At 43.9% G+C, this 12,500-nt stretch overlaps 2 non-coding genes across 2 annotated transcripts; both read left to right on the top strand.

The window, feature by feature from the left end:
* The first annotated feature begins 5,943 nt into the window (after positions 1-5,943).
* Positions 5,944-7,867, top strand: LOC139997637 (small subunit ribosomal RNA). The gene has a single exon (XR_011802989.1). It is a non-coding gene; the product is annotated as a small subunit ribosomal RNA (ribosomal RNA).
* Positions 7,868-10,701: 2,834 nt separating this feature from the next.
* Positions 10,702-10,856, top strand: LOC139997635 (5.8S ribosomal RNA). Its single transcript, XR_011802986.1, has one exon. It is a non-coding gene; the product is annotated as a 5.8S ribosomal RNA (ribosomal RNA).
* The last annotated feature ends 1,644 nt before the right edge of the window (positions 10,857-12,500 follow it).

The raw sequence follows: 12,500 nt of genomic DNA, 5'->3' as shown, positions 1-12,500 counted from the left end.
TTCGTTCTCTCGTTTTTCCTTCTTTCACCATCGACCAAACCGCTCTCGATCGATCCAAGAAACGAGACGAAAGTAACGAAAAATTAACGTAACGAAAATATACCGTGGACGTACGAAGTAACGGTCGCGATCGTTGCTCGCTCGCTGCGGCTCGCTCGAACTTATACTAGCCCAACCCAAAACCGATCCCGCGAGTTTCTCCGATTTCAAGAGAAATCGAGGAACGAACGCGAAAAAGGGATTGGTTTTGGGTTGGGCTAGTTTTTTTTTCGAGCGAGCGCAGCGAGCGAGCAACGCTCGAGAGCCCGTCTGACTTTGAAAAATTTTCGTACCGAACGGTTATTTCCAGTTATTTCGCTTAAAAGCGTTGTGATGCGTATATATTTTTACATAAATGGGAATATCATGTATTCCTACGTCGGGATTAAGCGTTTATTTCGTCCCGAGAACGTTAAAAAAAAATTTTTAATCGAACCGTTTTTCGAATTTTTCGCTTAAAAGCGTTACAAGGTGCTAATATTTGTGCATAAATCGCTTTAGAATGACGTTTTACATCGGGATTAAGCGTTTATTTCGTCGCTGGAAAGTTATATAAAAAAAGTATGATCGCGCCCGGGACGTTGGAACTTAGTCGCATTCTCGACCGGTACGTAGGGACTTAGAAAAATTTTCGACCGAAAAGTTATTTCGAGTTATTTCGCTTAAAAGCGTTATAAGGTATGAATATTTTATAGAAATCGTAATGGTTCGACGAATTCTAGTCGACTGTAACGATTTCGTTTTATTTTTTAAAAAATTGCCCCCTCCGGACCGACATGACCGGGCGGTTGGCACTTCGTCGATCCCCCGGCCGGTACGTAGGGACTTAGAAAAATTCCGGTCCAAAAAGTTATTTCGAGTTATCTCGCTAAAAAGCGTTACGAGGTATGAATATTTTTATATAAATGGCAATATTATGTATTTCTACGTCGGATTAAGCGTTTATTTCGTCCCGAGAACTTTAAAAAAAAATTTTTTAATCGAACCGTTTTTTCGAATTTTTCGCTTAAAGCGTTACTAGAATGACGTTTTACGTCGGGATTAAGCGTTTATTTCGTCGCTGGAAAGTTATATAAAAAAAGTATGATCGCGCCCGGGACGTTGGAACTTAGTCGCATTCTCGACCGGTACGTTGGGACTTAGAAAAATTTCGGACCGAAAAGTTTTTTCGAGTTATTTCGTTAAAAAGCGTTACGAGGTATGAATATTTTTATAGAAATCGTTATGGTTCGACGAATTCTAGTCGAACGTAACGATTTCGTTTTATTTTTTTAAAAAATTGCCCCCTCCGGACCGACATGACCGGGCGGTTGGCACTTCGTCGATCCCCCGGCCGGGACGTAGGGACTTAGAAAAATTCCGGACCGAAAAGTTATTTCGAGTTATCTCGCTTAAAAGCGTTATGATGCGTATATATTTTTACATAAATAGCAATATTACGTATTTCTACGTCGGGATTAAGCGTTTATTTCGTCCCGACAACGTTAAAAAAAAATTTTTAATCGAACCGTTTTTTCGAATTTTTTCGCTTAAAAGCGTTATAAGGTGCGAATATTCTTGCATAAATCGCTTTAAAATGACGTTTTACATCGGGATTAAGCGTTTATTTCGTCCCCGAAAGGTGCCGTAAAAAATTTACGATCGCGCCCGAGACGTTGGAACTTAGTCGCATTCTCGAGCGGTACGTTGGGACTTAGAAAAATTTCGGACCGAAACGTTATTTCGAGTTATTTCGCTTAAAAGCGTTACGAGGTATGAATATTTTTATAGAAATCGTTATGGTTCGACGAATTCTAGTCGAACGTAACGATTTCGTTTTATTTTTTTAAAAAATTGCCCCCTCCGGACCGACATGACCGGGAGGTTGGCACTTCGTCGATCCCCCGGCCGGTACGTAGGGACTTAGAAAAATTTCGGACCGAAAAGTTATTTCGAGTTATCTCGCTTAAAAGCGTTACGAGGTATGAATATTTTTATATAAATGGGAATATTATGTATTTCTACGTCGGGATTAAGCGTTTATTTCGTCCCGAGAACTTTAAAAAAAATTTTTTAATCGAACCGTTTTTTCGAATTTTTTCGCTTAAAAGCGTTACAAGGTGCTAATATTTGTGCATAAATCGCTTTAAAATGACGTTTTACATCGGGATTAAGCGTTTATTTCGTCGCTGGAAAGTTATATAAAAAAAGTACGATCGCGCCCGGGACGTTGGAACTTAGTCGCATTCTCGAGCGGTACGTAGGGACTTAGAAAAATTTCGGACCGAAAAGTTTTTTCGAGTTATTTCGTTAAAAAGCGTTATGAGGTACGAATATTTTTATATAAATGGGAATGTTATTAAGTTTTACGTCGGGATTAAACGTTTATTTGGTCCCGAAAACGTTAAAAAAAAATAGTGGACCGACGCGACTCGGCCCGTCGGACTTTGTCATACTCTCCACCGGTACGTAGGGACTTAGAAAAATTTTCGACCGAAAAGTTTTTTCGAGTTATTTCGCTTAAAAGTGTTATAAGGTATGAATATTTTTATATAAATCGCTATATTATTATATTTTACGTCGGGATTAAACGTTTATTTGGTCCCGAAAACGTTAAAGAAAAATAGTGGACCGACGCGACTCGGCCCGTCGGACTTGGTCATACTCTCCACCGGTACGTAGGGACTTAGAAAAATTTTCGACCGAAAAGTTTTTTCGAGTTATTTCGCTTAAAAGTGTTATAAGGTATGAATATTTTTATATAAATCGCTATATTATTATATTTTACGTCGGGATTAAACGTTTATTTGGTCCCGAAAACGTTAAAAAAAAATAGTGGACCGACGCGACTCGGCCCGTCGGACTTGGTCATACTCTCCACCGGTACGTAGGGACTTAGAAAAATTTTCGACCGAAAAGTTTTTTCGAGTTATTTCGCTTAAAAGTGTTATAAGGTATGAATATTTTTATATAAATCGCTATATTATTATATTTTACGTCGGGATTAAACGTTTATTTGGTCCCGAAAACGTTAAAAAAAAATAGTGGACCGACGCGACTCGGCCCGTCGGACTTGGTCATACTCTCCACCGGTACGTAGGGACTTAGAAAAATTTTCGACCGAAAAGTTTTTTCGAGTTATTTCGTTAAAAAGCGTTATAAGGTACGAATATTTTTATATAAATCGCTATATTATTATATTTTACGTCGGGATTAAACGTTTATTTGGTCCCGAAAACGTTAAAGAAAAATAGTGGACCGACGCGACTCGGCCCGTCGGACTTGGTCATACTCTCCACCGGTACGTAGGGACTTAGAAAAATTTTCGACCGAAAAGTTTTTTCGAGTTATTTCGTTAAAAAGCGTTATAAGGTACGAATATTTTTATATAAATCGCTATATTATTATATTTTACGTCGGGATTAAACGTTTATTTGGTCCCGAAAACGTTAAAAAAAAATAGTGGACCGACGCGACTCGGCCCGTCGGACTTGGTCATACTCTCCACCGGTACGTAGGGACTTAGAAAAATTTTCGACCGAAAAGTTTTTTCGAGTTATTTCGTTAAAAAGCGTTATGAGGTATTAATATTTTTATATAAATCGTTGTATTATTATATTTTACGTCGGGATTAAACGTTTATTTGGTCCCGAAAACGTTAAAAAAAAATTTTTTATTCGAAAGGTTTTTTTGAATTATTTCGCTTAAAAGCGTTATAAGGTGCGAATATTCTTGCATAAATCGCTTTAAAATGACGTTTTACATCGGGATTAAGCATTTATTTCGTCGCTGAAAAGTTATATAAAAAAAGTATGATCGCGCCCGGGACGTTGGAACTTAGTCGCATTCTCGAGCGGTACGTAGGGACTTAGAAAAATTTCGGACCGAAAAGTTTTTTCGAGTTATTTCGTTAAAAAGCGTTATGAGGTATGAATATTTTTATATAAATCGCTATATTATTGTATTTTACGTCGGGATTAAACGTTTATTTCGTCCGTGGAAGGTTAAAAAAAAACGGACGGATACGACCGGGCCTTTGGAACTTTGTCTCATTCTGGACCGGTACGTTGGGACTTAGAAAAATTTCGGCCGGCGGAAAAGTCCGAAATACTTATTTCGAGTTATTTCGTTAAAAAGCGTTATAAGGTATAAATATTTTTGCGGAAACGGTTATATCTCTATTAAATACAACTGGATTAAACGTTTTTTCGAATTTTTTAAAAAATTTGTGTTCGACGAACTGACACGACTGCGATATTTGTTTAATTATTTCGTTAATTAACGTTGCAAGGTATATATTTTTTTGCATATTTCTCGTTGTTTCAACGTGTTCTAATCGATTAAGAACGTGGTTTTTGTCCGTATTCGTTAAAAGAGGTGGTTTACTGATGCGATTTTGAAAAAAAAAAAAAAAATTAAATTTTTCGATAAAAACTCGTTTAAAATATTAAAATAAGCGGTGCGTTAAAATATCTCGACGATAGGACGTTTTATAAGGGTACTTTATTGGAACAAAGTGGTCGAGCGTTTCAGAGACTAAGTCCGACGGTACGTTGGGACTTAGAAAAATTTCGGCCGGCGGAAAAGTCCGAAAAGCTTATTTCGAGTTATTTCGTTAAAAAGCGTTATAAGGTATAAATATTTTTGCAGAAACGGTTATATCTCTATTAAATACAACTGGATTAAACGTTTTTTTCGAATTTTTTAAAAAATTAGTGTCCGTCGAACTGACACGACTGCGATATTTGTTTAATTTTTTCGTTAATTAACGTTGCAAGGTATATATTTTTTTGCATATTTCTCGTTGTTTTAACGTGTTCTAATCGATTAAGAACGTGGTTTTTGTCCGTATTCGTTAAAAGAGGTGGTTTACTGATGCGATTTTGAAAAAAAAAAAAAAATTAAATTTTTCGATAAAAACTCGTTTGAAATATTAAAATAAGCGGTGCGTTAAAATATCTCGACGATAGGATGTTTTCTAAGGGTAGTTTATTCGAAAAAAGTGGTCGAGCGTTTCAGAGACTAAGTCCGACGGTACGCTCTAACGGAGGTTTTACATGGTAAGCGCCCGGCCGCTGGCCCGGCCGGCGCCGACCGTCCGGCCGGCGCTTTGGTATCTATAAGAGACACGTCGAGTCGGACGGTCCGGACGGAACAGCGTCGAGCGCGTGGCTATTCTACGGCCTCGGTTGAGAATTCAGTCACCGCTCCTCGAGTCTTAGTGAACTTTTTTACTATTTCTCGACTGTTCCTTCGTTCTCGTATCGACTCTTTCTCTACACTGCTGCGCCGCGGGTCGCTGTCCTGGACGTAATGACCAAATAACGTGGCAAGGTTCCCCTTAGTCGGGAAGCTGGATCCTGTATGCTCGCACTAACTTTAAAAAAAGTTAGGGCAGTGTGCTTGTTACTAACTGAGTATCAATTCATGCTGGTTCGGCAGAGACCGTTCCAAAACTTATGTTATAGCGTACGCAGTACGTTTTAAACATACGAAAGGCTAATGGGGAGCGTACTACCTTTTAGGAAGTGCGTTCTTTCTGATTGGAGAATATCAAAAGAACGAACGAATATGTTTCTTACGAGGACGGTACGTTCAGCATGCAGTTTACGTGCTTTTTACCGCTAAGGCATATTCGTTCAACCAACAAACCATTCTTACAGAATGATCCTATGAACAGAATGATCTTAAAATATTCCACACAAACAATCAAACGAACGAAAGAAAGTAAAGAGAGAGTGGCGAAATGAGAGAGAGTAGTGGCGTTCGACGTTACAACGGGAATTAAAAGGGTGTCGTCGAACGTTCACTAAGAACGAAAAGTCTCGTCGTACGGTGTTACGGACCCACCTACGACACTCTGAGGCTATTTTAAAAAGAGAGTCTTTTGACTCTAATATATAATATATATATAAAATACAAAGTTCCCTGGTTGATCCTGCCAGTAGTCATATGCTTGTCTCAAAGATTAAGCCATGCATGTCTCAGTACATGCCGCATTAAGGTGAAACCGCGAATGGCTCATTAAATCAGTTATGGTTTCTTAGATCATACTTAAACTTACTTGGATAACTGTGGTAATTCTAGAGCTAATACATGCAAACAGATTCGTACCAGAGATGGTACGAATGCTTTTATTAGATCAAAACCAATCGGTGGCGGATGGCTCGTCCGTTCGTCCATCGTTTGTTTTGGTGACTCTGAATAACTTTGTGCTGATCGCATGGTCATCTAGCACCGGCGACGCATCTTTCAAATGTCTGCCTTATCAACTGTCGATGGTAGGTTCTGCGCCTACCATGGTTGTAACGGGTAACGGGGAATCAGGGTTCGATTCCGGAGAGGGAGCCTGAGAAACAGCTACCACATCCAAGGAAGGCAGCAGGCGCGCAAATTACCCACTCCCGGCACGGGGAGGTAGTGACGAAAAATAACGATACGGGACTCATCCGAGGCCCCGTAATCGGAATGAGTACACTTTAAATCCTTTAACGAGGACCAATTGGAGGGCAAGTCTGGTGCCAGCAGCCGCGGTAATTCCAGCTCCAATAGCGTATATTAAAGTTGTTGCGGTTAAAAAGCTCGTAGTTGAATCTGTGTGTCACAGTGTCGGTTCACCGCTCGCGGTGTTTAACTGGCATTATGTGGTACGTCCTATCGGTGGGCTTAGCTCCTCGCGGGGCGGTCCAACTAATATCCCATCGCGGTGCTCTTCACTGAGTGTCGAGGTGGGCCGATACGTTTACTTTGAACAAATTAGAGTGCTTAAAGCAGGCTACCTTCGCCTGAATACTGTGTGCATGGAATAATGGAATAGGACCTCGGTTCTATTTTGTTGGTTTTCGGAGCCCCGAGGTAATGATTAATAGGGACAGATGGGGGCATTCGTATTGCGACGTTAGAGGTGAAATTCTTGGATCGTCGCAAGACGGACAGAAGCGAAAGCATTTGCCAAAAATGTTTTCATTAATCAAGAACGAAAGTTAGAGGTTCGAAGGCGATCAGATACCGCCCTAGTTCTAACCATAAACGATGCCAGCCAGCGATCCGCCGAAGTTCCTCCGATGACTCGGCGGGCAGCTTCCGGGAAACCAAAGCTTTTGGGTTCCGGGGGAAGTATGGTTGCAAAGCTGAAACTTAAAGGAATTGACGGAAGGGCACCACCAGGAGTGGAGCCTGCGGCTTAATTTGACTCAACACGGGAAACCTCACCAGGCCCGGACACCGGAAGGATTGACAGATTGATAGCTCTTTCTTGATTCGGTGGGTGGTGGTGCATGGCCGTTCTTAGTTGGTGGAGCGATTTGTCTGGTTAATTCCGATAACGAACGAGACTCTAGCCTGCTAAATAGACGTAAATTATGGTATCTCGAAGGCCCCCGGCTTCGGTCGGCGGGTTTTTACTACCAACGTACAAACAAATCTTCTTAGAGGAACAGGCGGCTTCTAGCCGCACGAGATTGAGCAATAACAGGTCTGTGATGCCCTTAGATGTTCTGGGCCGCACGCGCGCTACACTGAAGGAATCAGCGTGTTTTCCCTGGCCGAAAGGCCCGGGTAACCCGCTGAACCTCCTTCGTGCTAGGGATTGGGGCTTGCAATTATTCCCCATGAACGAGGAATTCCCAGTAAGCGCGAGTCATAAGCTCGCGTTGATTACGTCCCTGCCCTTTGTACACACCGCCCGTCGCTACTACCGATTGAATGATTTAGTGAGGTCTTCGGACTGGTGCGCGGCCAATGTGATAAGCATTGCCGATGTTACCGGGAAGATGACCAAACTTGATCATTTAGAGGAAGTAAAAGTCGTAACAAGGTTTCCGTAGGTGAACCTGCGGAAGGATCATTAACGAAAAATACAAAAACACAAAGAATATATTTGACTTGAACACTGTATAATAAAATATATATAATATCGTCGGTAAGGAGCCGTACTCCTCCTATATCGACACAAAGTATATACGACGTATTAACAAGCTATATACTTTGACAAAAGCCAAATTTTTTACAATAAGGAGGTGGGAGACGCTCCAGTTACGAAACTATACGAAGAGTGTGGCACTCTCTCTCGATCATCGGGATGAAGAGATATACTTTTACACGAATAATTCGAGGCGCCTGCGTGAGGTCGTACACAGAAAGACCCGCCGTCTCCGAATAATATTATAACAAACGAAAAACTTAAAAATATTCTCGAGGCGCCTGCGTGAGGTCGTAAACAGAAAGACCCGCCGTCTCCGAATAATATAACACACGGAAAACTTAAAAAGATTCTCGAGGCGCTTGCGTGAGGTCGTACACAGAAAGACCCGCCGTCTCCGAATCCTATAACACGAAACCGCTACTATTAATAATAATAATAATAATAATAATAACGATATGTGAGGGAACTTGAGCTGAACACATATCGAAAAAACTAAAAGTTACAGTGGAAACCACGTGTAATGAGAAATGCGATCGAGGCGCCTGCGTGAGGTCGTACACAGAAAGACCCGCCGTCACGATCTCGTATTTCGTATTTGCATCGTGGAAATCCAACGAACGAACAATATAATATATAAACTAAAATCTCTAAAGTGCCTCGTGTCGGAGAGATCACTGCTCACTACCTCTTCTATATTTCGTAGTTGCGTTGCGTAGGCCTCACCTCCTAGCAACGGGACATAAGGAAGACTGCTCTTTGGGATCGAACGAAGCGTCTATAACGAGTCGTCGACGAGAGCGAAAGAACGCGAATAGCGAGCCGCAGAAAAATAGGATACCGAATTATATATCTTCGAAGGTTCTCTTCGAAGATCCATGGATACCTATATCTGCGCGTCTCCAGCTATCTCGCGCGTCTCTCCAAACTCTCGTCGTTCCTCGAAACGTGCTTCCTACCCAAAGGGCGTTCGTTCTTCCTATGTCGTTTCGTTGTCGTTCGTTTCAACGGCGAACGATATACGATGTTCGACAAAACGAAACCACGTTGTACGTTCGTACTCGTGGATCGGGTAACCTAGAACGAAAACGCATTGCGTGGATGTTGGCCCGAAAAGATATATACCAGTGCGAGTGATGGTAAAGAGTATAACGATTCTTAACTAGACGAAGTTGGTTCGGAGGGGACCGCCGGCCGTCTCTCTATCCTCGCGAGTCTAATGCCTCGTTCCGTCGCTAGAGTTTTTCAAACTCTGCTTCTGGCTATCGGGAAGAATAGACCGCGCGCGAGGAAGAGGAACGACGACCGTGCGCGTCCCATCGATTTTTTTTATTTTTACCTGAACCACCGAAGTCGATTCAGAGGGGACCGCCGGCCGTCTCTCTATCCTCGTTGTCGTGAGTCATATGCCTCGTTCCGTCGCTAGAGTTTTTCAAACTCTGCTTCTGGCTATCGGGAAGAAACGACCGCGCGAGGAAGACGACGACGACGACCGTGCGCGTCCCATCGAATTTTTTTTTATTTTTACCTGATCGACGGAAGTTTCGTCCGGTTCGTCTCTTTTACCATCGTCTCGTCGACCCGTTCAGAGGGGACCGCCTGTCCATATCCTCGTTGTCGTGAGTCATATGCCTCGTTCCGTCGCTAGAGTTTTTCAAACTCTGCTTCTGGCTATCGGGAAGAAACGACCGCGCGAGGCCGATGGCTGCGAGTCCCATCGAATTTTTTTTAAACGCACGCACACACATACACCTGAACGGAGATGCGTTCCTTTTCGTCGCGATTTTTCGCGCTTTAGTCGTCGTTGTCGCCATCCGTTCGGAGGGGACCGCCGGCCGTCTCTCTATCCTCGTTGTCGAGAGTCTAATGCCTCGTTCCGTCGCTAGAGTTTTTCAAACTCTGCTTCTGGCTATCGGGAAGAAAAGACCGCGCGAGGAAGAGGAAGGACGACCGTGCGCGTCCCTTTCGAATTTTTTTTTATTTTTACCTGAGCGACCAAAGTGGATTCAGAGGGGACCGCCGGCCGTCTCTCTATCTTCGTTGTCGCGAGTCTAATGCCTCGTTCCGTCGCTAGAGTTTTTCAAACTCTGCTTCTGGCTATCGGGAAGAATAGACCGCGCGCGAGGAAGAGGAAGGACGACCGTGCGCGTCCCATCGATTTTTTTTATTTTTACCTGAACCACCGAAGTCGATTCAGAGGGGACCGCCGGCCGTGTCTGTATCCTCGTTGTCGAGAGTCTAATGCCTCGTTCCGTCGCTAGAGTTTTTCAAACTCTGCTTCTGGCTATCGGGAAGAAACGACCGCGCGAGGAAGACTACGACCGTGCGCGTCCCATCGATTTTTTTTTACCCGAACGATGGAGATGCATATCGGCTGTTTGCTTCGAATAACTGGACGAGAGGAACGAACATATATATATATCATGGGCTAGCCACCGTGCGCTTTCTTCGCGAGATCGTGTGCTGTACAGAGGATTCAGAATCGGGTGTTATATCCCCGTCGTTTCCTGACGAACGGAGCTTCGATCTCGTTGGTTGTTATATATTATAATGCACTTTACGCCCGGTCGGCGGGCTGCGTGTGTCGTCGCGCAGTCCGTCCGATTTCGTTTTCGAACGTATTTTCGTGTCGTCAATCATATGGCGACTTCCGCGCGTTCGATTCCCGTTGGTCGGACGTTTGTCGGATATCGGCTTCTTTCGAACCGAGAATAAGAGTACAAAAACCTGAGTACACAAACAAAAATCCATGCATAAACGATTACCCTGAACGGTGGATCACTTGGCTCGTGGGTCGATGAAGAACGCAGCTAATTGCGCGTCAACGTGTGAACTGCAGGACACATGAACATCGACATTTCGAACGCACATTGCGGTCCACGGATACAATTCCTGGACCACGCCTGGCTGAGGGTTGCTCACGTAAACCTAAGACTGCTTGCGTTGCGTATCGTTGCTCTCGGTCCGTATCTCTCTGTTCTTTCTTGCCTCGTCGACAGCCCGCCGTCGTTCGTTTTATCTTTAAACGAACGTTTCTGAGTCGGAGGACGAGCGCCAAGCAAAAGAATACGAATTAAAGAGCGGTCGAGGGCTCGTACGCGACGTACGAGCGATTGTTGGACGTTCGTCGGCGTTCGTCGCTGGATCGTGTGGAGACCGGCGTACGCATGCTCTCGATACAAATATATATGAAAAATCTATCGCGTTCACGGGAGACTCGCAAAACTACCTCCGTCTCTTCTCTGTCCCTTCTTGGCTTGACAACCCGCCGTCGTTCGTGTTTTACGAACGTTTCTGAGTCGGACGAAGCGCAAGAAGAAGGATACGAATTAAAAGAGCGCGGAGAGAACCGTCGTCGTCGACGCGGTTATCGAGATACACAGAGCGAGTTTTCTTCGTGGCCGATTTTTTTTTTCTTTTTGTATCAGCCTCTGCTACGTTTTGTTAGTCTTCGATAAGCACGAATGACCGCGCCCCCGACGTCGTCTTAAATGAATTTTTGGCGAGACTGAGAGAAAGCAAAAATATTTTTGAACAAAGTCAGTCGAGAGAGGAGAGAAAAGAGAACCAAGATATTAAAACCTAAACCTAAACTTGGTGGCGTAACGAAAAACTGTGTGCCTTAAAGAAACACAACCGTCTTTTCATCAAGATGTTTTTACTCGTACAGCCCCAGGGATCGAATACCCACTCCGTCTGTTCGTGCGGCAGAGATGTATTCTGCAGGCGCGAGACGACTGACGAGAAGACAACGAGGACCGTCGCATCGATGGGTCGTCGTTGCGTTTTTCATCCTCTGTGCTTTTTTCTGTTCTTCGCGAACCCAGAGAAAGCCGTAGATCCGGGAACGGACACACGAGATTTCTTCGAACGCTGATGACTTAGGGAGATGATCCCCAGCGTTGCGCGGAGATCGGAGAGTACGCGTACATGTATCGGGACGAATTTTTCCCCGTCGGTCGCGTATCTCTCTGCCCGCGCGCCTGGCCCAAAGCCACGTTCGTCGGAAATCAACGAAAAGTGTGTTACGATCTAGCGTGCGTCTACGATCGGCTATATTTAAGGGTGACGAAGAAGAGAAAAGCTCACGGTGTTGCGCAACGTTTCTGTACTCGATTTTAAGATGTGCATGTGAGTCCGTTACAAAGTTGTTCGGATCGTCGAAAATAGTCGTTTTCGTCGTCGTGCGAAAGAGAATAATCTCTGACATTGGCACGGAGAGATCGCGCAGAGGAAGAGAACGATCCTCTTTGGCGAGGCTCGAGAAAGACTAACGAAACTTGATTAGAGACGAGGTATACACGCGCCGTACGTACGACGTACGCGCGTGTGATTTTTTTTTGCTTTAAGGCGATTCGGCGCTCCGAGTATTAGAGAAAAAGAGATCGTTGGTCATCCCATGTCTCTTCGTCGTCTATCGCTGGACCGCGCATCCTAACGTATCGCCGGTCGTCCAGTCCCCGAGTAATAAATTCACCCCGTTGTGTACGTCTCGCGCTCGCTTTTCCACTTGCGTGAGTTCCCGTGCGTTTTCGTCGTTGGTACAGAGCAAAGAAACCGA

Source organism: Bombus fervidus, unplaced genomic scaffold (assembly GCF_041682495.2).
Source record: "Bombus fervidus isolate BK054 unplaced genomic scaffold, iyBomFerv1 scaffold0129, whole genome shotgun sequence".
Lineage (NCBI taxonomy): Eukaryota > Metazoa > Arthropoda > Insecta > Hymenoptera > Apidae > Bombus > Bombus fervidus.
Note: the sequence above shows the minus strand (reverse complement) of the source record. Positions and strands in the feature narration are given on the sequence as shown.